Here is a 23,209-nt window from a genome sequence, read left to right on the forward strand (position 1 = left end):
AACATAAACTACAAGCTGCATTATTTTTGGTATAGATCAATATTGATAAATCCTAATTAAAAATATTAATTGGGAAATACTCAAATGCATTAATTCAAAACTAATTATTTTTTTAAATGAAAACATTTAATTTATTTACATTTTTCTTGAAATGCTCATTTAGGATGTTATTCCTGTATAAAAACATAAATAAATCTAAACTGATGTATACAAGAATGATTATATTGGGGAATAATTAAATATTTTAATTCAAAATGAATACATTTTTCATCTAAAACAAATTTTTCAATTTCTCTGCACATTCATTTGAAAATTAAGGCTTTTATTATCTTTTTCTACATTTCTTTACATGTAATTAATGTATTTATTTATTTTAAGGCAGCTTGGGTCCTCCATAGTATGATACACAGAGAGAGATTATCTTGTGCACTCATAAAGACATAATGTCCATTAAAAACGTTGAGGGCTTGCAGCTTGTCCTCACAGGGAAAAGGAAGTTGGGCCTCAGGTCTGAGATAAGAAACACAGCCTCGGCGCTGAGTGTGCAAGTTAGCGCATGTAGCACTTGCATGGGGTTAGTGTGCGGAGTGGAAAAGTCTTTTAGTGGTGCGGTTTAGCTTTCTGTCAGGGCAGATGTTTCACACATTAACACTCTGCGCTCTCAGTGTACCCAGAGCACTAACTGCTGTTTCAGTTTCTCTTCTCAGTTCTCAGCTCCACTTCCTGTTTGCCTCTGAGGCCTTGGTTGCATGGCTGGCCAGTTGCCTTGACAACAGTTGACCTCATCCCGTTCTTCATAGTAAACATAGTTGGTCTCTTGTACGCTATATGTTGTTCTTTCACAAGCTTCCTTGTGTCCTCGTTTCTCTAACCACAATCTGTAAGTGTCATCAGAAAAATCCCCTTCCCACTTTCTATTCCCCATAAACACTGCGCCCCCTCACTGGACTGCGGGAATTCTTTTTGGAGATTTATTGGTTTTGATATCATGCTAAACTGGGCCAAATTCAAATCCCCTGTTGCCACTTTCAGATGGAAAACACAATTTACACACCATATTAATGAAAACTGAGTATAATCAGGCAACAATATAATTTAGTCTTGTTCATAATTGTTGTTTAATTGTGACTTAATCTCCTATTTAATGTAAGTTTACTTTAATATCATATTTTAAAGTTTATATTTAGCCAGAAAAGGAAGGTTAACGGCACAGTTCTGCCGTGGTGTTTCACTCCTGACATCTAGTGGTCAAAAGTACAAATTGCAGCTTTCTTCTTTGACTATGATAATAAATATGATGCTCAATCATCAATGATTTTCTTAGTTTATGACATTTTACTTTGGTATAATATATTAAAGTTGATATTAAGCTAGAAAAGGAGGGTTAACAGCTGTGGAGATAATTTCCTGCCAAAACTCCAGTTCGCTCCATAAACAAAATAACTCTGCAACTGTGTTTCACTCCTGATATCTAGTGTTCAGAGGTAAAACTGCAGCTTTATTTCTCTAAAATGCACTCATCATCAGTTCAAATATAAAAAAGTGCATGCAGGTATATTTAATTACATAATATAGAAATGTCAGAAGAGGAACAGTGCCTAACATAAATATAAATAACCAAAACATTTCTTGAGGCTCTACAGCTCAGAGACTAGAAAAAAGACGTCAAGTTTGTAAAATGCATTGATGGCATAAGAATGTGTACGAATGAAGAGGAAGGAGAGGTTCATTTCATCATGGGACATTTCCCAGCAGTCTAGGCCTATAGCAGCATGGACCATAAACCTGGACAAAGTATTGATGCAATAGATTGTGTACTCCAGAGACTTTCATCATGAAAATAGCATGCATAAACAAGAAATGATAATGTTAAGTAACACAACCAAATAAGGTAGTTATGACCAAATATACAGTAACGGTTGTATTAATGAAAAAGGATATTGCGTTTTAATAATTTTAAGTGGGCTTCTTTATCCATTAACAATAATCAATCAATCAATTAATTAATTAATAATTAATCAACATTTGTTTATATAGCAAAATATCACACATTTAAATCAACAGTTTGTACCGAAACCCTGCCAGGTAACACACACAAAAAACTCTGGGGAAGCTGGTAGCATACGTATTTGGGACATTTGGGATAGGGGCTGAATCTAGGCTGCCCTAACTATTCGCCTTATTCACCTGGCGGCCATTTTGAAACTCGAACGAGGCTGAGGGGTACACAAACCCGGAAGTTTGACTCCGACGCATACGATCTATGGAAGATTCAGCAGCACCAGCAATGGAAACTCCAGTGTGGACCACCAACCTTTCTTGTTTGCCAGAATTAACAATTCAAAATGTGGAGCAGTGGGCCAGTACCGACTGCAACATCCCCCGGGCGGTGTTAATTAAAGGATACAGTAACTGGATCGAAGGTTTTATCCACGACATTGAAGGTAAGAATGGACGCTAATTTACCTCAGTTTCTGCTAGCGTGTAGCAGCTAGGGGTAGTAAGCTTAGCTGTGATATGGAGTTGTTGACTGTACTATGTTTGATTTTATTTAAAACTTAACATGTATTTAATCGACAGTTAATAGGAGCCCAACACACATATTTGTGAGGGCTAGGTCTTTTCCCTCGGTGCGGAAAAATGAGTCACCGTACAACATACAGGTATCATAGTGCTAAGTGGGCAAACTGCTCAGTTCGCAGAGCAGTGCCACAGTTTAAACCAGCTTGCTAAATGTTCATTATGAGTTTTATCAACGATGTACCTTTCCCTGTCTGACTGAAAATAACATGTTGATTTTATCTCATTAACATGTTATCTCTAGTTGATTTAATATCACATAAGCCTCATTGATATCTACTCAAATACAGTATTATCTTGTTTCAAATTAGCAAAGCCAGACAGCGCTAGGTGCATGTTGCTATTGCTTGTTGACAATGATAGTATAATGACAGTATAACTATCAGGTAAGTGATAAGGTAAGCTAAGTATTAACATTCATAAGATAAGAGTTGCTCAGTTCTTGGAGCAGTGTATCCAGGGTTGAGGAAGGTTCACTGCACACTCAGTGTATGTGTGTGTGTGTGTGTGGAGCAGTCGGTACTGGCCCACTGCTCCACATTTTGAATTGTTAATTCTGGCAAACAAGAAAGGTTGGTGGTCCACACTGGAGTTTCCATTGCTGGTGCTGCTGAATCTTCCATAGATCGTATGCGTCGGAGTCAAACTTCCGGGTTTGTGTACCCCTCAGCCTCGTTCGAGTTTCAAAATGGCCGCCAGGTGAATAAGGCGAATAAGCTTTATCAAAAAGGAAGTTCTCAGCAAAAGGCTCTGGCTCCCATTGTACTCTTAGAGACTCTAGGATCAACCCGTAACCCTGCATTCTTGGAACGCAATGCCCTAGTGGGACAGTAGGATATAATGAGCTCTTTAAGATAGGATGGCGGCTGCACATTAAGTGATTTGTAGGCAAGAAAAAACATTTAAAATTCTATCCTGGGTTCTATAGGGAGCCAGTGTATGGCAGCCAAAACGGCGGTAGTGTGGTCCCTTTTCTGTGCTCTTGTCAAGCACTCTAGATCAATATACTGCATTTTAAATTCAGAACCTGAATCAAGTTTATTGCCAGGTGCGTTTACAAGGAATTTGATTCTGTGTCTGATGGTGCGAACATAAACAATTTAAGAACATAAGTAGTAAAAGTATGGCGGAAATATAAAGATAATAAAAACAAGAATTTTAAAGTCGAGGGCTGTGCAGAGGGCTGTGGGATTTTCCACCTTCACACACACATTGTTTCATTTATGTTCTGCCTCTACCGGACTATACATAATGGACGATTAAAGCAGTCTTGCTTACTTGAACTTTATTACATCCAGGCATCCACTCTCTGCCTTGTACATTACTGAACTGGTCCGCGAGTGCGGTGTCACATAGAAATCCGTCCCCCGTACAACTGTACTTAATTAAACAATCCTATTGTTACATCTTTCTTTTTCTTTTTTAAAGTTAGTCTCTTTCCTAAGGTATCAGTTCAAAACATCATTTTCATTTCTTTTTTTTTTTTTCTTTTTTTTCTTCATTGTCCATACTCCAATCACTGAACATAGTCCGTCAGGTAGTGTGGCATGACAACTTGTCGACCTGACCTGGTGAACTTGTCTTGGTTCTGTACTGGGCCATCTGGCCGTACGGCCGCCTCAGTCACTGTTGGTGTGGGTGCGTTTCGTGTTGGTGTGAGCACGGTGTGATTATGTCTGAGGTGACGACGATTTCGTCTCACAACCCCTCCTGACTCTAACTGCACCTCATATGATCTATGGCTCATCTGCTGGACCACTCTCGCTGGTCTCCAGCTCCTGTGTGTGTCACCTGGCTGTACTCTCACACTGTCCCCTCTTTTCAGAGCGTCCATGTCTTTTGCTGTGCGGTTGTAGTACTTTTCCTGTCTCTGTCTGTTGTGTTTCAGTCCCTGTTCGTTGTGTGTTACCTCTGGCTTCAGCAGAGTGTCCTTTGTTGGAAGCAGGGTCCTGGTCCTCCTGCTCAGGAGTCTCTGTGCCGGGCTTGTGTTGAGGCCCTGGCTCGGTGTGTTGCGATGATCTAACATGGCCAAATACGGATCCTGTCTTGCTGCTGCAGCCTTCAGCATCAGGTGCTTGGCTGTCTTTACCGCTGACTCCGCCTTCCCATTACTCTGCGGGTATCCTTGCGACGATGTCCTGTGTTCAAAGCCCCACTTCTGGCTGAAGTGCTGAAACTCTAGAGAGGCATACTGGGGTCCGTTATCCGAGATAACAGTGTCAGGAATCCCTTGTCGTGCAAAGTGGGCCTTGAGTTTTCTGATCACTGTATTGCTCTTAGTGTCAGGTAGATAATCAACCTCCCAAAAGTTTGAATAATAATCTACTGTTATCAGGTAGTCTTTATTGTGAAAGGAGAAAAGGTCTGTTCCCACCTCGGCCCAGGGTCTGTTGGCCATGGAATGTGGGTGTAGTGTCTCTCTTTGTTGCTTTGGGTCCACTGACCTACATATGTCACATTTGGAGATGAAGGTCTTGATCTCCTCATTCATTCCAAGCCAGTAAACACACTCCCTCGCTCGCCTCAGACATCCTTCTACTCCCAGGTGAGAGGAGTGGATCCTGTGAGTGAGGTCCACCCTGAGTGCGTCAGGTATCACAGCTCTGTCACCTCGGAACACTATGCCGTCCTGGAAACTCAGTTCATCTTGGAAAGTGTGGTAGTGTCTGATGTCACTTGGTAAGTCATTTTTTCTCTTGGGCCACCCTGACAGTATTCTATTTGCTACACTCTGTAACTTCATGTCATCTTTCGTTGCAGCCCTGATGGCGCTCAGCCTCTCTGCTGAAATGGGTAGGTAGCTGACCATGTTCACAGTCTCTATATCTGTCTCACTCTCTCCCTTAGTGCTCTCCGGTAAGTACGCTCTACTCAGTGTGTCTGCTAGTAGCATATCCTTGCCTGGAACATATGTTACATTAATATCATACTGCTGCAGTCTGAGTAGCATTCTCTGCAGTCTCTTAGGTGCACTAAGTAATGGCTTCCTGTGTATATTCTCAAGGGGCTTGTGGTCGCTTTGTACTGTGACTTCCCTGCCATAAGTATACTGATGGAACTTTTCCATCCCAAATACTATTGCTAAACATTCTTTTTCTATTTGGGCATAGCCCTTTTCAGTTGGTGTAAGTGCTCTACTACCAAATGCTACCGGTTTACCTTTCTGTGTCAGGGCGGCCCCAAGTCCTGTGTCTGATGCATCACATTGAAGTGTCAGCTCCTCTTCCTTGTTGTAGTACTGTAGGACTGGTGCTTTAGCGATTTTTTCTTTCAGTCTTTGAAACGCCCCTTCTTGGATGTCTGTCCATTCCCACATGTTTTCCTTGCGTGTGAGTTGTCTCAGAATCTCACAGTCATCTGAAAGGTGGTTATAGAACTTAGAAAGATAGTTGACCATCCCAACTAGTCTCTGTACCCCTTTCACGTCGGTTGGCTGTGGCATTTCTCTGATTGCCCGTACCTTGTCTGGGTCAACCCTCAGTCCCTCGGCCGTCAGCAGATGACCAATGTAGGGTACCTCTTTTTGTCTGAGCTTGAATTTGTCAGCGTTCAGCTTGATGTTGCGCTCTCTGCACCTGATTAGAAAACGTCTGACTTTCTCATCGTGGTCCTTTTCTGCCTCCTCTTGTGTTTTTCCTTCCCCTGTGATCAACACATCATCTGCTATGATGTAGATTCCTGGAGACCCTCCAGGGCCTGCATGAGCTTTCTTTGGAACACTTCTGGTGCTGGACTTATTCCCATTGGCATCCTTAACCAACGGAAGCGACCGAATGGGGTGGCGAATGTGGTAAGGTAGCTCGACTTCTCTTCTAGTTTGACGTGCCAGAAGCCTTGCTTCACATCGCAGACTGTGAAAACTTTTGCCTTTGACATTTCCGGCAGGATGTCATCTAAAGTTGGGAGTGGATAGTGACTTCTTTTAAGTGCTCGATTCAGAGGTTTTGGGTCTATACAGATCCTCAGTTTCCCATTAGGTTTTCTCACCGTTACCATGCTACTGATCCAGTCAGTGCTGCGTTCCACTGGTGTGATTATGTGTCTTCTCTCTAAATCTTTGAGTTCCTCTTGTAGAGGTGTCATCATAGCCACGGGCACTCTTCGCTTTGGCAGTTTCACTGGCGGTACTCTGTCATTTATCTCTATTCTATATTCACCTTCCATGCAGCCAACTCCGGTGAAAACATCCTCAAACTCCTCTTTGATTTTGTCCATGGTCATGTGTTTGCCACCTGCTGCCTTCGTCACTGGGCTCAGCTCTTTCGTCACTATGCTGTCTATAGCCAGAATGTTCTCGTACTGTATCTTTATCAACTTCATTGCCTCGCTGGCTTTTCTGCCCAGTAGAGGGATTCTGCTACTCTGGTCAACCACTTGAAACTCCAGTCTGTACAGCTTGTTATTTCTGGGGTTTCTGACCTTAACCTTACATGTACCCAGAGGAGTCAACTTGGTCTTGTTATACATCACTAAGACTTTCTCATTGTGCTCTAACTTTGTGTCTGGGTTTAGTAGATCAATGGGGATGATATTACAGGTGGCCCCACAGTCTATCTGGAAGTTAACTAACTTTTCACCCATCTTCATTCTCGCAAAGAGCTGCTGGCTCTGACTGTGGCTGTCTTTAACCTGGTTTACATGTTCAACTTCTCCATTTACTTCAGTTATACAGTTGACATCCTCATAAGAGTCACTGTCACTGGTCTGCTCTGTAACTGTATGCACTTTCTTAGTTTTCCAACTGCTCTCTTGTCTAGATCTGCACTGAGCTGCAAAATGGTTTTCCTTTCCACACTTTTTACACTTTTTTCCGAAAGCTGGGCATTTTTTCTTATTCTTCTCGTGTGTTCTTCCACAAAACTTGCACAGTATCTCATTGTCTTTTTGTCTTTCTTCTGCTTGTTTCAGTGCATGTACTTCCTCCACTGTCCGTCCTTGAAGGGTTTTGCTATTCTCCCTTGACAGCTCTGAAGCTCTACATATGTGCAGGCATTTATCAAGAGTCAGATTATCTTCCCTAAGTAATCTCTCCCTCAGTGCTGAGCTATTTGTGCCACACACAAGTCGATCTCTTATCAATGAATCTCTAATGTCCCCAAAACTGCAAGTACTAGCAAGCACTCTCAAGGCTGTTACATAGCTGTCTACGTTTTCATCTAATCCTTGGTTTCTCACGAAGAATCTGTATCTTTCCACAGTCTCGTTTACCTTGGGGTTGCAGTATTCCTCAAACTGCTTGATCACTGAAGTCAATGTGGTCTTTGCTGAAGCGCTAGCACTGGTTGGCAAAGTTGTCTTAAGTTCTCTGCCTTTTTCTCCGACGAGGTAATTGAATAGCTTGACTTTCATGGTCTCGTCGGCATCTGGAATGGTAAGGTCTGCATACAGTGTGAACTCCTCTTTCCAACTTTTCCATGTCTTCGCCAAATTGCTGGAGTCCAAATCCAAATTTCCCGGAGGTTTTAGCCCTTCCATTGCTGTCAGCTAGCACTAGCCGTCTTTTGGCGCGATCGCAGGTAGCTGTGCTGCCGTCTTCCGTCAGGCTAGCGTGCTGGCTAGTTCAAACTTTCACTTTTCCAAGTTAATGCTTACGATTTTTCCAACATGCATCCCACCGCTGTCACCATGTTTCATTTATGTTCTGCCTCTACCGGACTATACATAATGGACGATTAAAGCAGTCTTGCTTACTTGAACTTTATTACATCCAGGCATCCACTCTCTGCCTTGTACATTACTGAACTGGTCCGCGAGTGCGGTGTCACATAGAAATCCGTCCCCCGTACAACTGTACTTAATTAAACAATCCTATTGTTACACACATAACACCTATTTTTTTTTTGTAGCATAGGTTCACCCTTGGCGGAGGTGGGCTGAAGCCTGGAGCTGTGCAGCGGGAGGCTATTGTCAAAACTACAGTAAGGGCTGGTTTTAATCTTACTTGAGCCAGCCCTAACTTTAAGCCACATTCTCTTTACCGGAATAAATATTATAATTTTTTGTTTTGTTGAGAGGGGGTAGACCCGGGGTGTCCAAACTACGGCCCGGGGACTAACTGCAGCCCGTTGGCCATTTTGAATTGGCCCTGAGCAAATTCTAAATGTATAATGGAAAATGGCCCACAATTGAAACATGTGCTTGTCCTAAATTGTACTTCCTAAATATGTATCTAAATATATATATAACACTAGTATTCATGTGTTCAAATAAATTCAGTCAAAGTTGAAAACATTTTGTAACAAATCTTAGTCAGAAAAAAACCCCCAATAACTTATTCCCATAACAAGCTTTAAATATACCCTTCATATTTCCCCTAAGTGAGGCTTCTGTTCTAACTGTTCTGCTGCCAACAAAATAAATGAAACCCTACGGAGAGCTGTGATGTTTGTTTCTTAAAGCCTTTTCAAGTATGAAGAATAAATGATAACGTATCTTCTGAGGCAATATACCTCACATCTAGTGAGGGGCCCAGCCCTTCGTATGTTTTTCGTTATGTGGCCCTCAGTGAATAAGGTTTGGACACCCCTGGGGTAGACTCTTCTAACTTTTGGGAAGGCTCTCTGATCGGTCAGCCTGTGTTTTCATCTACTTGTTGCCCTTCTCCATCTTCCCCCTTTTAATTAATATTAGTTTCATTTTTCTTGATGTTAAAGGGGCTGCTCTGTCTCGGAGCTTAATAGACCTGTCTCTTAAGTGACTTTGGCTAATTGATTACATGGTTGTTCACAGCCAGGAACTCATCGTTATCTCTGATGGTCTCCCTCAGCATGTGCACCTTTCTTATCCAAATGCTCTCCTCTTCAGCTCTCTTCTGAGCTTCTGCATCATCAATCCGATCTATTTTCGCCTGCAGCGAAAGCAGCTGACGATCTTTTCGCCTGCCCTCATCTTCAAGATTCTGGATCTTGACCTTTGAAGCATTTTCATTCAAGAGTGTCTTGTGAAGCTCAATCAGGTGATCCTGATACGTTCCAATGTTCTTGTTGTCCTCTTGAGCCAGCTTCTTATTTTCTTCTTTTTTTACTTGCTCTTGCAGTTTGCGGTCAGAGCGAGCCAAATTCTTCTTGAGCTGCTCTTTATCTTTCCGGCAGCTCTTGAGCTCAGATGTCAGAGTTTGCACCTTCAGCTGTACTTTCGATGAGTTGTACTGCTCTTTTGCAAGCACAGCCTGGAGATCAGAAATGATGACCGTCCTCTGATGCAGCGACTTGTAAAGAGCTGCTTTGTCTGCTCTTTTCCTCAGCAGCTCCTTCTCAAGAGCAGCAGTTGCTGATTTCTCTTTGACCAGAGCTTTTTCAAAAGGAGCAGATGCAGATCTTTCCTCAGCCAGAGCTGTTTCAAAAGAGGTCGTCCTAGATCTTTCCTCAGCCAGAGCTTTTTCAAAAAAGACAGTTCTAGATCTTTCCTCAGCCAGAGCTTTTTCAAAAGAGGTCATCCTAGATGTTTCCTCAGCCGGAACTTTTTTAAAAGAGGCAGTTGCGGTTTTTTCCTTAGCCAGACCTTTTTCAAAACAGGTCGTCCTAGATCTTTCCTTAGCCAGAGCTTTTTCAAAACAGGTCGTCCTAGATCTTTCCTCAGCCAGAGCTTTTTCAAAAGAGGTCGTTCTAGATCTTTCCTCAGCCAGAGCTTTTTCAAAAGAGGTCGTTCTAGATCTTTCCTCAGCCACAGCTTTTTTAATAGAGGTTGTTCTAGATCTTTCCTCAGCCAGAGCTTTTTCAAAAGAGGTTGTTCTAGATCTTTCCTCAGCCAGAGCTTTTTCAAAAGAGGTCGTCCTAGATCTTTCCTCAGCCAGAGCTTTTTCTAAAGAGGTCGTCCTAGATCTTTCCTCAGCCACAGCTTTTTTAATAGAGGTTGTTCTAGATCTTTCCTCAGCCAGAGCTTTTTCAAAAGAGGTTGTTCTAGATCTTTCCTCAGCCAGAGCTTTTTCAAGAGGAGCAGTTCTAGATCTTTCCTCAGCCAGAGCTTTTTCAAAAGAGGTCATCCTAGATGTTTCCTCAGCCGGAACTTTTTTAAAAGAGGCAGTTGCGGTTTTTTCCTTAGCCAGACCATTTTCAAAACAGGTCGTCCTAGATCTTTCCTCAGCCAGAGCTTTTTCTAAAGAGGTCGTCCTAGACCTTTCCTCAGCCAGAGCTTTTTCAAAAGAGGTCGTTTTAGATCTTTCCTCAGCCACAGCTTTTTCTAAAGAGGTTGTTCTAGATCTTTCCTCAGCCAGAGCTTTTTCAAGAGGAGCAGTTCTAGATCTTTCATTAGTCCGAGCTTTTCCAAGACAAGCCGTGGATGATTTTTCCTCATTAAAGGCTTCCTCAACATGATCAATTGTGGCCGATGTTTCTCTTAAAGCCCTTTTCAGTTTGGCTTTGGAAGACTTCTCCTTATCCAATTCTTCCTGGAGAACAGCACAGTGTCTCTCCCACATTTGTATGTGTTCATCATTCGCTTCTCTCTCCTTATCCAGTTGTTCGATCAGCCTAGCTATGTTACCCTATAGGAAAAATAAGACAAGTCAGAACTTGTCTGCACAATCTGCTTAAACATTGTGTTACACAAATAGAAAACTCCATTTTACCTTTTCATTTGAGTCTGTGGAGTGAGAGCAGTCATAGTTCTTCAGGGTTTCACAGCTGCCACTTGAATTGCCTCCAGAGATTTCCTGATCACCGAGTGTGCCTATTGTGAGGGAGTGCAGGTTCATCATTTCTTCCACTGGTCCAGCTGAATCTTCATCGATGTTGTCGTTCTCAGTTGAGGAGCTGAGGGTGGAGTTGATGTTTACATCCTCTACCTGCTGCGAAGAGAACAGACATCATGTAAATAAAGAGTCTGAGTCAGTGGTTCTTAACCTGGGTTCGATCGGACCCCAGGGGTTCGGTGAGTCAGTCTCGGGGGTTCGGCGGAGGTCAAGACACACACCCGACTCATATGGTACGTGATGACACGCCCCGCCTGGCCATCACTGGCTGCAGGTGATCACGCTACATCGCTTGGCCTATCTGTGCTGCAGGGAATTTGGTGCGCTCAGTAGTCGACTTGTGACTGTCGTGATGGTACGTCGTGTGATTTCTTTCTTAATATTTTAATCCCTTCATACTAACTATGTCGAGCAAAAAAAGAAAGTGGTCGGACGAATATGTACAATATGGATTCACATGTATAACGGAACGTGATGGGGGTCGGCGTCCTAACTGCATGATTTGCAATGCCAAGTTGAGCAATTCTAGTCTAGCACCGGGAAAAACTAAGGGAACACTTCCTTAAGCAGCATGGAGATGGGGTATACAAGAACACAACGCTTGCTGAATTCAAGGTGAAGAGAGCCAGATTCGATGAAAAAGCTGCTCTGCCTGTTCTCGGCTTTGTACCCATCAACAAACCGATCCTCACAGCATCGTACAAAGTTGCTTACCTGATCGCAAAGCAGGGCAAACCACACACCATTGGTGACACACTCATAAAACCAGCTGTGTTGAAGATGGCGAATATCATGCTGGGAAAAGCGGCTGAAGTTAAGTTATCCCAAATTCCTCTTTCAAATGACACCATCAGTGACAGAATAGAGCAGGGGTTCTTAACCTTTTTGACCTTGAGGCCCAATTTTTATAGTACAAAGTGGCCCGGGGCCCATTCAATATTTACACTGTATAGGTTTAATTTACCTCACTCGCGGTTTGATTTGTATTCAATAATAAACTTATCCACTTACAGTTTGACAAGCAAAAACCTTGTCAAATAAAATGACATGATAAAATGGGATCATCACAAGACTTTTATTAGACATGTATGTAAACCTGCACACACATCAAGCCACTGAACAGGCTGATAATTCCTGGCACAAATCAAGGCGGGACAAGACATTTTTTTAAAGGATCAAATCAGGCTTTTTAATTAAAAAAGGACCAATATTTAGATTTGACTTATAATAAAAAAAGTACAAATATATATATAAATCAATCAATCAATAAAAAGGTGACAAAATAAATACATTCAAATAATATGAATATTTTTTTAATGAAATAAACTGTAAATAAAATTGAAATAAAGTGCAAATGAAACTATAGCCTTATAATCTGTGAAGTCATTTGACAATTAGTTCAGCAGGCATGCAGAACCAGAAGAATCTTTATATCTGACATCTGAAGGACTTTCACGGCCCTCAGTGCAAGACATGGGTACTCCTTTGAGACAGCAATCCAGAAGGAGCCCAGGTCCAGTTTGCCCCACTGCAACTTTAAAGTACTGTCAGTGGAAACTTCCAGAAGCTGGGATTCCAGATGTGAGGGCAAAACAACATCATTTTTAGTGGGATCCACTGAAAATGGGTCCAAAATCCACGTTTCCCTCTCTGGGATCCTCAGGAAAGTAGTTATCAAATTTCTCTGCCAGTTGTGAGAGGTGCTGAGAGACTGAGTCACTGATATTCACCTGAGGGGAGTTTTCCAAAATGTCAGACAAAAGTGGAAACATGTCCATCCTCTTTTCCTGGGCCCTCCTGGTCCACAAAGCAAGTTTCCTCTTGAAAGCTTGAACTTTGTCTGCAACAAAAAATATGTTGCTGTTTCTTCCTTGAAGTGAGATGTTCAGTTGGTTCAGCAGTGAAAAAATGTCACAGAGGTAGGCAAGTTTTGCTGTGAACATTGTGTTGGCATAGTACTGTGCAAGATGATTGTTTTTCTCAGTGAGAAAAGAGAAGACCTCATTCCTCAGTTCAAACAAACGCTTGAGGACTAGTCCTCTTGAAAGCCATCTCACTTCACTGTGATACAGCAGCTGGATGTGATCTGCTTCTATGTCCTCGCAAAGCTTAGCAAAACATCTGGAGTTTGCAGCATTGTTTTTAATAAAGTTTATGGTTTTCGCACTTACAGTGGGGCAAAAAAGTATTTAGTCAGCCACCAATTGTGCAAGTTCTCCCATTTAAAAAGATGAGAGAGGCCTGTAATTTTTTATCATAGGTACACTTCAACTACGAGAGACAGAATGAGAAAAAAAATCCAGGAAATCACATTGTCTGATTTTTAATGAATTAATTGGTAAATTCTTCGGTAAAATAAGTATTTGGTCACCTACAAACAAGCAAGATTTCTGGCTCTCACAGACCTGTAACTTCTTCTTTAAGAGGCTCCTCTGTCCTCCACCCGTTACCTGTATTAATGGCACCTTTTTGAACTCGTTATCAGTATAAAAGACACCTGTCCACAACCTCAAACAGTCATACTCCAAACTCCACTATGGCCAAGACCAAAGAGCTGTCAAAGGAGACCAGAGACAAAATTGTAGACCTGCACCAGGCTGGGAAAACTGAATCTGCAATAGGTAAGCAGCTTGGTGTGAAGAAATCAACTGTGGGAGCAATTATTAGAAAATGGAAGACATACAAGACCACTGCTAATCTCCCTCAATCTGGGGCTCCACGCAAGATCTCACCCCGTGGGGTCAAAATGATCACAAGAACGGTGAGCAAAAATCCCAGAACCACACGGGGAGACCTAGTGAATGACCTGCAGAGAGCTGGGACCAAAGTAACAGAGGCTACCATCAGTAACACACTACGCTGCCAGGGACTTAAATCCTGCAGTTCCAGACGTGTCCCCCTGCTTAAGCCAGTACATGTCCAGGCCCGTCTGAAGTTTGCTAGAGGGCATTTGGATGATCCAGAAGAGGATTGGGAGAATGTCATATGGTCAGATGAAACCAAAATAGAACTTTTTGGTAAAAACTCAACTCATCGTGTTTGGAAGAGAAAGAATGCAGAGTTGCATCCAAAGAACACCATACCTACTGTGAAGCATGGGGGTGGAAACATCATGCTTTGGGGCTGTTTTTCTGCAAAGGGACCAGGACGACTGATCCGTGTAAAGGAAAGAATGAATGGGGCCATGTATCGTGAGATTTTGAGTGAAAACCTCCTTCCATCAGCAAGGGCACTGAAGATGAAGCGTGGCTGGGTCTTTCAGCATGACAATGATCCCAAACACACCGCCAGGGCAACGAAGGAGTGGCTTCGTAAGAAGCATTTCAAGGTCCTGGAGTGGCCTAGCCAGTCTCCAGATCTCAACCCCATAGAAAATCTTTGGAGGGAGTTGAAAGTCCGTGTTGCCCAGCGACAGCCCCAAAACATCACTGCTTTAGAGGAGATCTGCATGGAGGAATGGGCCAAAATACCAGCAACAGTGTGTGAAAACCTGGTGAAGACTTACAGAAAACGTTTGACCTCTGTCATTGCCAACAAAGGATATATAACAAAGTATTGAGATGAACTTTTGTTATTGACCAAATACTTATTTTCCACAATCATTTGAAAATAAATTCTTTAAAAATCCTACAATGTGATTTTCTGGATTGTTTCCCCCATTCTGTCTCTCATAGTTGAGGTATACCTATGATGAAAATTACAGGCCTCTCTCATCTTTTTAAATGGGAGAACTTGCACAATTGGTGGCTGACTAAATACTTTTTTGCCCCACTGTACATCCATCACCTGGTGGAAATCTGGTGACATCTTTTTTGCTGCAAGGCTTTCACGGTGGAGAAAACAGTGTGTCCATTTAGCTTCTGGTGCACGATCGAGTATCTGTCTGATGACACCCTGATGCCTGCCAGTCATTGATGCTGCACCGTCACTGCACACCCCGACACAGTTCTGCCAGTCCAGGCCGTTCTCAGTGAAGTGGTTATCCATGCAGCGGAAACATTCCTGAGCCATGGTACGTGTTGGTAGCTCTCCCCAAAACAGTATGTCTTCGTGCAAACTACTGTCCCAGCGATAGCAAACAAAAACCAGCAGCAGTGCAGCATTCGTGACATCCGTGGACTTGTCTAGTTGTAAAGAGAAACACTGGCTACTTTTTATTCTTTCAAGAAGTTGATGCTGTATGTCTGAGGCCATGTCCGCCATACGGTGACTCACAGTGTCGTTTGACAGTGGGATGGTCAGCAGCTCCTTTGCAGCCGCCTCTCCGATCATCTCACAGCACATATCAACAGCGGCAGGCAGAACCAACTCCTCCGCTATGGTGAACGCCTTCTTGCTCTGTGCCACACGTCTGGCTACGAGGTAGCTGGCTTTCAGTGCACATTTGGAGCTGCCAGTCAGTGACACGACCGACCTTTTCTGCATCTGCAGCCCATTTCCTTTCTTTTGAAAAATTCCACCGGCTTTCCCACGAGCGTCGGGTGCTTGGTCTGTAGATGCCGCTGTAGTTTTGAGGGCTTTAGTGCCTCATTTGACAGTGTTAACCCACACTCCACACACTGGGCTCTCGGCACTGCCTCGGTACCTCCGTTTACGAAGCCATATTTTATATAATTGGGATTGTACCGACGCAAAAATGTACTCTTTTGTGGGGGGTCGGCACGATGTTCGTCATTTTTCCGTTTTAAAAACTTCTCCATAATTTTATATATCTATGAAATATATATATATATATATATATTTCATAGACTTATCGCTATATATCTAGCGTAGAGAAGAAGACAGTCTTCTTCTCTGTCTATTGCAGCTTGTTAAACAACTGACTGATGAATTACCGCCACCACGTGGTCGAAAGCTGCATTGTAACTGAGCTTCTCATGGATAACATATCTCTGGTGTCTTCAGTTGATAACCTATGCAGTCCCGCGGCCCTTGCGGCCCACAGGTGCAAAACTGAAAGTTTTTTGCGGCCCTCTAGGTGACGCTGGCGGCCCAAGTTTGGTTATCCCGGGGACAGGTGCTGAATCGTGTTTTTGCCATGGGTGTGGAATTAGCTCTACCAACATTGTCATGCAGATTGCTTCAAAAATTCTGAGTTCATTCTCATTTTAGCGTACTTGGCTGATATCTTCGCAGCTCTCAATCGTCTCGATCAGCAGATGCAGGGCAGTGGAGTCAACACCATCGAAGCGGAAGAAAACCTGAAGGCTTTTCAAAAAAAGCTACCGTTATGGATACGACGAACAGAGAACGATAACTTCGCAAACTTTCCCCTGCTGGAAGTAAGATCGAAGATGTGTCTGGAATCGGAGACATTTCTGTACCCGCGGAACTGAAGCAAGCAATTGCCACACACTTGGATGAGCTTGCAAAGTCTCTTGACGGATAATTCCCTACAAGAGAGTCATATCCAGCATGGGTGAGACAGCCGTTCACGTTTGGTGTTGAGACAGCAGATGTCAATGATGAATACCTCGACGAAATGATTGAAATTCAGCAGAGCCAGGTTCAACAGCAACTCTTCAAAACCACACCGCTCTCTACGTTTTGGTGTCAACAAATGGTAACGTACCCTGTTATTGCTAAGAAAGCCCTGGCGATTTTCATACCGTTTGTTTCAACATATCTTTGCGAGCAATCCTTTTCGAGGATGCTGGACATAAAAACGAAGAAAAGGAACAGACTTTGTTGCGAAAATGACATGAGAGTGGCACTTGCCAAGGTGAAGCCGTGCATTTCTGACTTGCTCTCTCAAAGGCAACAGCAGAAGACACACTGATTTGCAGTAAGTATTCATTATTATGTTTTTGTTTTTGTGTGAAAATCATGTTTTACTGGTTTTGATCTTTGAACACAGTGATGTTGATGCACGGTTCATTTTGTGCACCAGTAAAACATATAGGCCTACCTATATCTTGAATTTGAAAAAATCACATTTTATTTTTCCAATAAAGAAGGGTTCGGTGAGCGCGCATATGAAACTGGTGGGGTTCAGTACCTCCAACAAGGTTAAGAACCACTGGTCTAAGTAAATAAGCTGGACACCATATCATCAATTTCTGTACAGTGCAAAGAGGAGTGCAATGCAAACTGGTAATATAGTGTGAGGATTATATATTTTTTCATAACAAACAAAAACAGTATCTGACAGCGATGTTACAGAAAGACTAAACAAAATACGGAATATCTGTATTTCCGAAGGTTTTTGCTCACAGCATTCCAAAACCTCCAACAATTCCCACAGTTTTTGTTTTTTTTGCTATAATAAACACACACTAAACTCAGTGGCACAATAGAATCATTTCAAACTGAGTGTTGAAAAAAATGCCGGGCGCAAATTCCTTTGTAGCCTCATGGGAGTGAATACACAATACCCCCGGCAATTTGATTGGTTATTGAGTAGTGCAGTGAGGACGTATTTTTGTAAACCGACTTGGAAGTTAGCATCGCAAAGGTGTCCGTCGTCAAAATGAAATTGGATTTTTCCATCGGATTTCAGTAGTTTAAGACAATAAACTCTGTTGAAAACACACATACCTGCCACTTTCTGTTCAGCAGGATATTCTCCACATATTAACGCCATTTTGTGATTTTATAAAGCGTTCATTAAATCAACAGAAGAACAAATCTCACGCTGGGACATACAAACAACAAAACAAACTACTTGAAGCTAGCATGGCTGTGTAACCCCAGCACTAAGCTAAAGACGATCTTGTGTCGCCATTTTATAGTCTAATTAACGCGAGACACGGCAGGCAAAAACATCGTTTTTCATGCACTGGTCAATTTTGAGATTTGTGCTATTTTGATTCCATACCATGTTTTTTTCAGTGTTTTGGAAGGAATACGTACAAAATACACATTTAGGTGTTTATTTTACTTTAGTTTGTCTATTTGTGTCTGTACATTTCTCCTAAATTCCCCAGAAGTTAGCATTCTAACGCAACATATAGTTCTGCGACCGCTGTTTGCACCATGTAATCACAGGTAGCGTTGTAAAGCTCAGTCTCTCCTGCCCATTGTCATCGGATCCAAACATGGTTTGTGATTCGTTCAGATGCGTCACGTGGTGTGCTATGACACTTTCTGTTTTAGCTTTCCGTGGGACATTTAAATCTCAAAATGGCAAAAAGAACAGCGAAAAAACGTTCACAGAGAAGACGACCACAATTGTGACTTGCACGAAGCAAAGTAAAACTAAAAACAAATGACCCCGAACATAAACCTTCACGGAGTGCGTCGATGTGCAAGCTGTCATCCAAACAACAGGAGGGTTTAGATAGCGCCACACAGCAGTGGCTGATAACTCATGTATCCAAATATCCAAAATCCTGTCTGTAAAAATTAAAGATTCAAATATGACAAAAAAAAAGGAAACAACAATTTTGAAAAACACTTTATCCAATGTTCAGAATTGTGTTCCCGAAATGTATTAAAATATGTGCATATTTAACTAGATAATGTTTAATTTACATATTTAAACAAGCTTTTTCAGAAAAGTTGTGACAAAAAACTATTTTCTGAATGTAAGTAATTAACTGGTGAAGTTTCATGCTGATATCTTTAAGTTAAAACAATTACCCTATTCACCTGCAGTGTCACGCCTTAAGTCACTTGTTAGAAACCAATGTTTTAATGACACATAAAAGCTTCAGATTTTCCCGAGTTGGTTACTGTATGTATTTCATGTATTGAAATAAATACTGGATGTATTTTTGGTAGCAGAACTGAACGTGAAACTCTTTTTAGCTTGTGTTAACCAATTACATTTGGTGTGCACAAGCTGTGTTCTACTAACCACGATGTAAAAATATCTCAAAAATCTCAAGATCGCGGGCTAAAGGCACACTTTTTGGTTTAAATGTTTAATATTGAAAGTCATAATCAGCTAGAAAAAATTGATTTGCTTACCTTGTGAGAGTTGTTGGGCTTTTTCTTCATGAAACGTTTCTTTCGTCCGTTGTCCTGTGGAGATAAAGTCAGTAAGTCTCAGCATATAAATTATTTTGAATTACTCGTATAGTAATATATAGTAGTATAGTACACATATGACATTTGAGTTTAATAATTCCTAAATACATCCTAGAAATGTTTTTTAAAGCTGCAATGCAGGAGTGAAGCTCTTACCATCTCTGTATCCTGCCACTGACTGATGAAATTGTTCTTATGGTTATGAATTATGTTCAAAAAGCAGCATTAAACAATGTTAACCAGAGCTGCAAAAAGACTGAACTGACTGAACCTGTGTGAAATGTCATCCCCTGTGATCAAAGGTCTTACGTTCCGTGTGATTCTAAAACATTCCAGAACCACGGAATGTTAAAAAAAATATACTAAAAAAATAGCTTTTTTTAAATGTATTTATCTATCAATCCATTTTGGAAATCTTAACATTGTACAACATAAACACAGTTTGAAAGCTGACTTGCAACATGAATGCTATGTGCTTAAAGCATTTTCTCCCCAAAATGTGTTTACGCAAACTGTGCTATAGAAATCATCTACATTGTAGTTTTAAAGTGCACTCTTAACTATTTTAGGTTTTCAGCAACTGTACTTTTGACAATCATATAATACCAAACTAATAACATGTTAGCTTGATTAGCTGGTTGAGCTAAAGTACGAAGAAGAATTAGCCGGTTACATGAAGACGATTGGAAATGGGGCAGGGGGTCACAACAGGTTAACATGTCCAAATTAATGTGAGAAGGTTAACATGTCCTAATGTGAGATAGTAAGGAAATAAAACCCACCTCTGGCTCCTGGCTCCAGCCTATTTAAGAGGGCTGCACTCCTCAGTTTGCTCTTTTTGACCAGTTTGCTATAAATAAATTATTGTTTTGGGCAACTTTTGTTTAAACTTCCTTTTCTTTTCTTGCAAGAAGGAGACAGCTTGTAACATATGAAATGCAACAGAATGTATCCAAGTCATATTTCCCAGCACTGGTAATTACTGAACGTGCAAACATACGAATGTCAAAGTTGTATAGGCTCAGAGCAAATGGCCTGCATACTTTGGTCCCAGAAACATTCAGCACTTCCTCCCTATTACTTTCGCCCGTGTTACTAATGTCCTGGTTGTCCCTTATATACTTTAGTGAGATCTCACAAAACTGTTTTATTTAGTCTCACTCTGTAGGACAGATGCAGTAGCTTGGAAAAGAGCACTACGGGAAAAATATTTCTAGGAATTGTCTTATTATCAGACAAAAATCGAGACAGGGATTAAGCGCTTTGAGTACCAGGAAAAGCGCTGTATAAACATTTATTGTTATTATTATTATTATTATTATTATTATTATTACAGGCTTCCACTTCGGTCCTTCCGCCTAAATTCCCACCTCCAGAGGAGATTGGTTCAAAATCCCAAGGCAGACCTCCCATTATCAGCTGTAAATTGTGCATCAAACCAGTGCTTATCTGTTGTCAGGATGTACATTGATCATCTTTTCAATGTTTTGCATTTATAACAATCAACTCATTTTCCTATATTTACTTTTAACCTTATTTGTCCCTTCTGGGACTCCATATGGAATAGTCTAACATGAAAAAAATCAACACAAAGTTAAGGTTCTATTATCTATCTGCTAAGGGGGTTGCAGTTCATTGTATCTACCTTGTCAGCTCTTTTCTTGACTTTTCCCTTTGTTTAAATCCTGTGAACATGAAGGCAGTGCATTAAGATCCATAACTCAAGATGATTTACACCATACGTATTTCATAGTATTTATACCCTGGGATGAGCAAAGCTTTGATAAATTCCTCATAAAACTAAGTACATGAATAAAAGTTACACTGATCTTCTCTGGGACATTAAATAACTAAATTCCCTCTACACAAGATTTACATTTGAGAATTATTATTCTTAAAAGTGGCTTCAAAATGTTTTGGTGTAAGTACGTGATTCATAATTGTAAATGGCTGTAATGTTAGTATTTGTGAAACTCTTACCCTCTTACCATCCTGTCACTAACTAATAAAATAGCTTTAAACATCTTCTTTTTTTTTAAAGGGGAAAAAAAGCAGGCTCAGTCCTAGGAGACGTGTAACAGTCTGTTTAAGAAAAGCTGTAGAATCCCTAGATGGGGCAAAACATTTGATGAATTTACTCTTTGCCTTAATCCCCCGCCCTGGGAGGACATTGATTCAAACTCCTGACACGGACATCATGGCCAGGGTCAGCACTGGGACTAACTTGTGTAACAGCAGTAACAACAAGTATGCTGATCTGGAGTCAGCACAATCATGGATAAGCTTTCAAAGTACATAACCTATTTTAATTTTAATTTTCCCCCCTGTGTGTGCCTGTAGAGACTCCGTATGAAACACACTTATATAAACTGAATTGATCCCTCCAAACTCTGAGGAATAAAATGAACTCAGAATTTGTGTTTTATTTGTTTTTGAGAATTCAAGAATGCAGGAATGAAGACAGAATATCTAAAGCCCTGAGGGTTGTTTGATCCTCTGCCTTGCAAGGGGAAGCATTTGGCATTAAGAGCAGGGGCTGTTTGTGTATTAGGGCAATTTGTGCGACGCACTACCAATGGGAATGAGAAGGATTTTTTTTTCTAACATAGCAGCAGTCGTAATCAGTGTTCTAGACGTTAGATCTGTCAAAAACGTCATTGTCCAATCAGACTAAAGTCGTGCTTCACATGGTCCCGCCCCAGGGTTTTCTCATAGACTCTCATGTAAAATGCATTTTTTTCAAATATCAGAGCTTTCACTGCGATCTCTATGGGTTCCAGGAGGGCTTGTACTTACGCGTCTTTGAAAGAAGTCCCTTTTAGTCGGCGTCCAAATCCAGATAAATTGGCATTAAAACAATCAGGACCTCCAAGACCAAATTTAACCATTCCACAAGTTTCAAAAAAGGGGGGTTGACCTACACCTGAGGATTTTCTACAAATTGGTATGAGCGAAAAACCTGGCTAGCAGGCTGTGAAGTAGCTAACGCAGTCTTCTGCTATCCCTGCCTACTTTTTTACCCTAAAGGTGGCACGGCAGACAGCAATGCTTGGACCTCGACTGGTGTAACAGATATGCACCATCTATCTGAAAAAATAAAGAAACATGACCTGTCAAAGATCCACATGGATAGCTACTTGAGATTTTCGTCTTTTGGGAGGGTGAACATTGCCACTCAAATGGATGAGGGATACAGGCTAGCTGTTCGTCGACACAATGATGAGGTGAGCAAGAACCGTCACATCCTCAACCGGCTTGTCCAGTGTGTGAAATTCTGCGGGGTGTTTGAGCTAGCTTTGCGAGGCAAAGATGAAACCGAGGGCTCCACCAACCCTGGCATTTTTCTCGGACTGGTCGACTTCGTGGCACAGTTAGTTTTTGATGAGCATCTAAAACTTGCTACAGTGTTCAGTCAATACATTCTTGACTTAATATGCTGCCCCTGTCTTTATGTTGTTTCTGAACATATCTTTTGGCCTGTTTAGCTATTTTACATCATACATCACTGGATTCATGTAAATAATTAATATAATAATAAGTAGAATAATTCATTGTGGACCCACACCATTTCTGCTTATAGAGGCTCCTGGATGCAACTTTCTTCCATAGCTTTCAACCTGTAATTTCTGTAGCTAGAGGGGAAATATTTCTGTTGTGTGTTGCCATCTAGTGGACACAAGAGGGATCTCTGAGTTAGTCATCTAATAACAAATTGATATGGTCTTGCTTAATGTACCTACTGAATGGGTCACCTTAATCATTATCAGAAAAAAATTGCCCCACCTGAGATTTTTTTCAGGAGCCGCCACTGATTCAGAGGATGGAGTTTCGGCAGCAATACACAAAGGGAATCACACACTGTCTGGATGTTGCCACTACTTCCTACCTCTGCTTCACATTTATATTTTCGTTCTCCTAAGAGTAAGTTTAGCGGATGTTACATAAACACGTTATACTTATTGTTTTACT

This window comes from Eleginops maclovinus, chromosome 23 (assembly GCF_036324505.1).
Source record: "Eleginops maclovinus isolate JMC-PN-2008 ecotype Puerto Natales chromosome 23, JC_Emac_rtc_rv5, whole genome shotgun sequence".
NCBI lineage: Eukaryota > Metazoa > Chordata > Actinopteri > Perciformes > Eleginopidae > Eleginops > Eleginops maclovinus.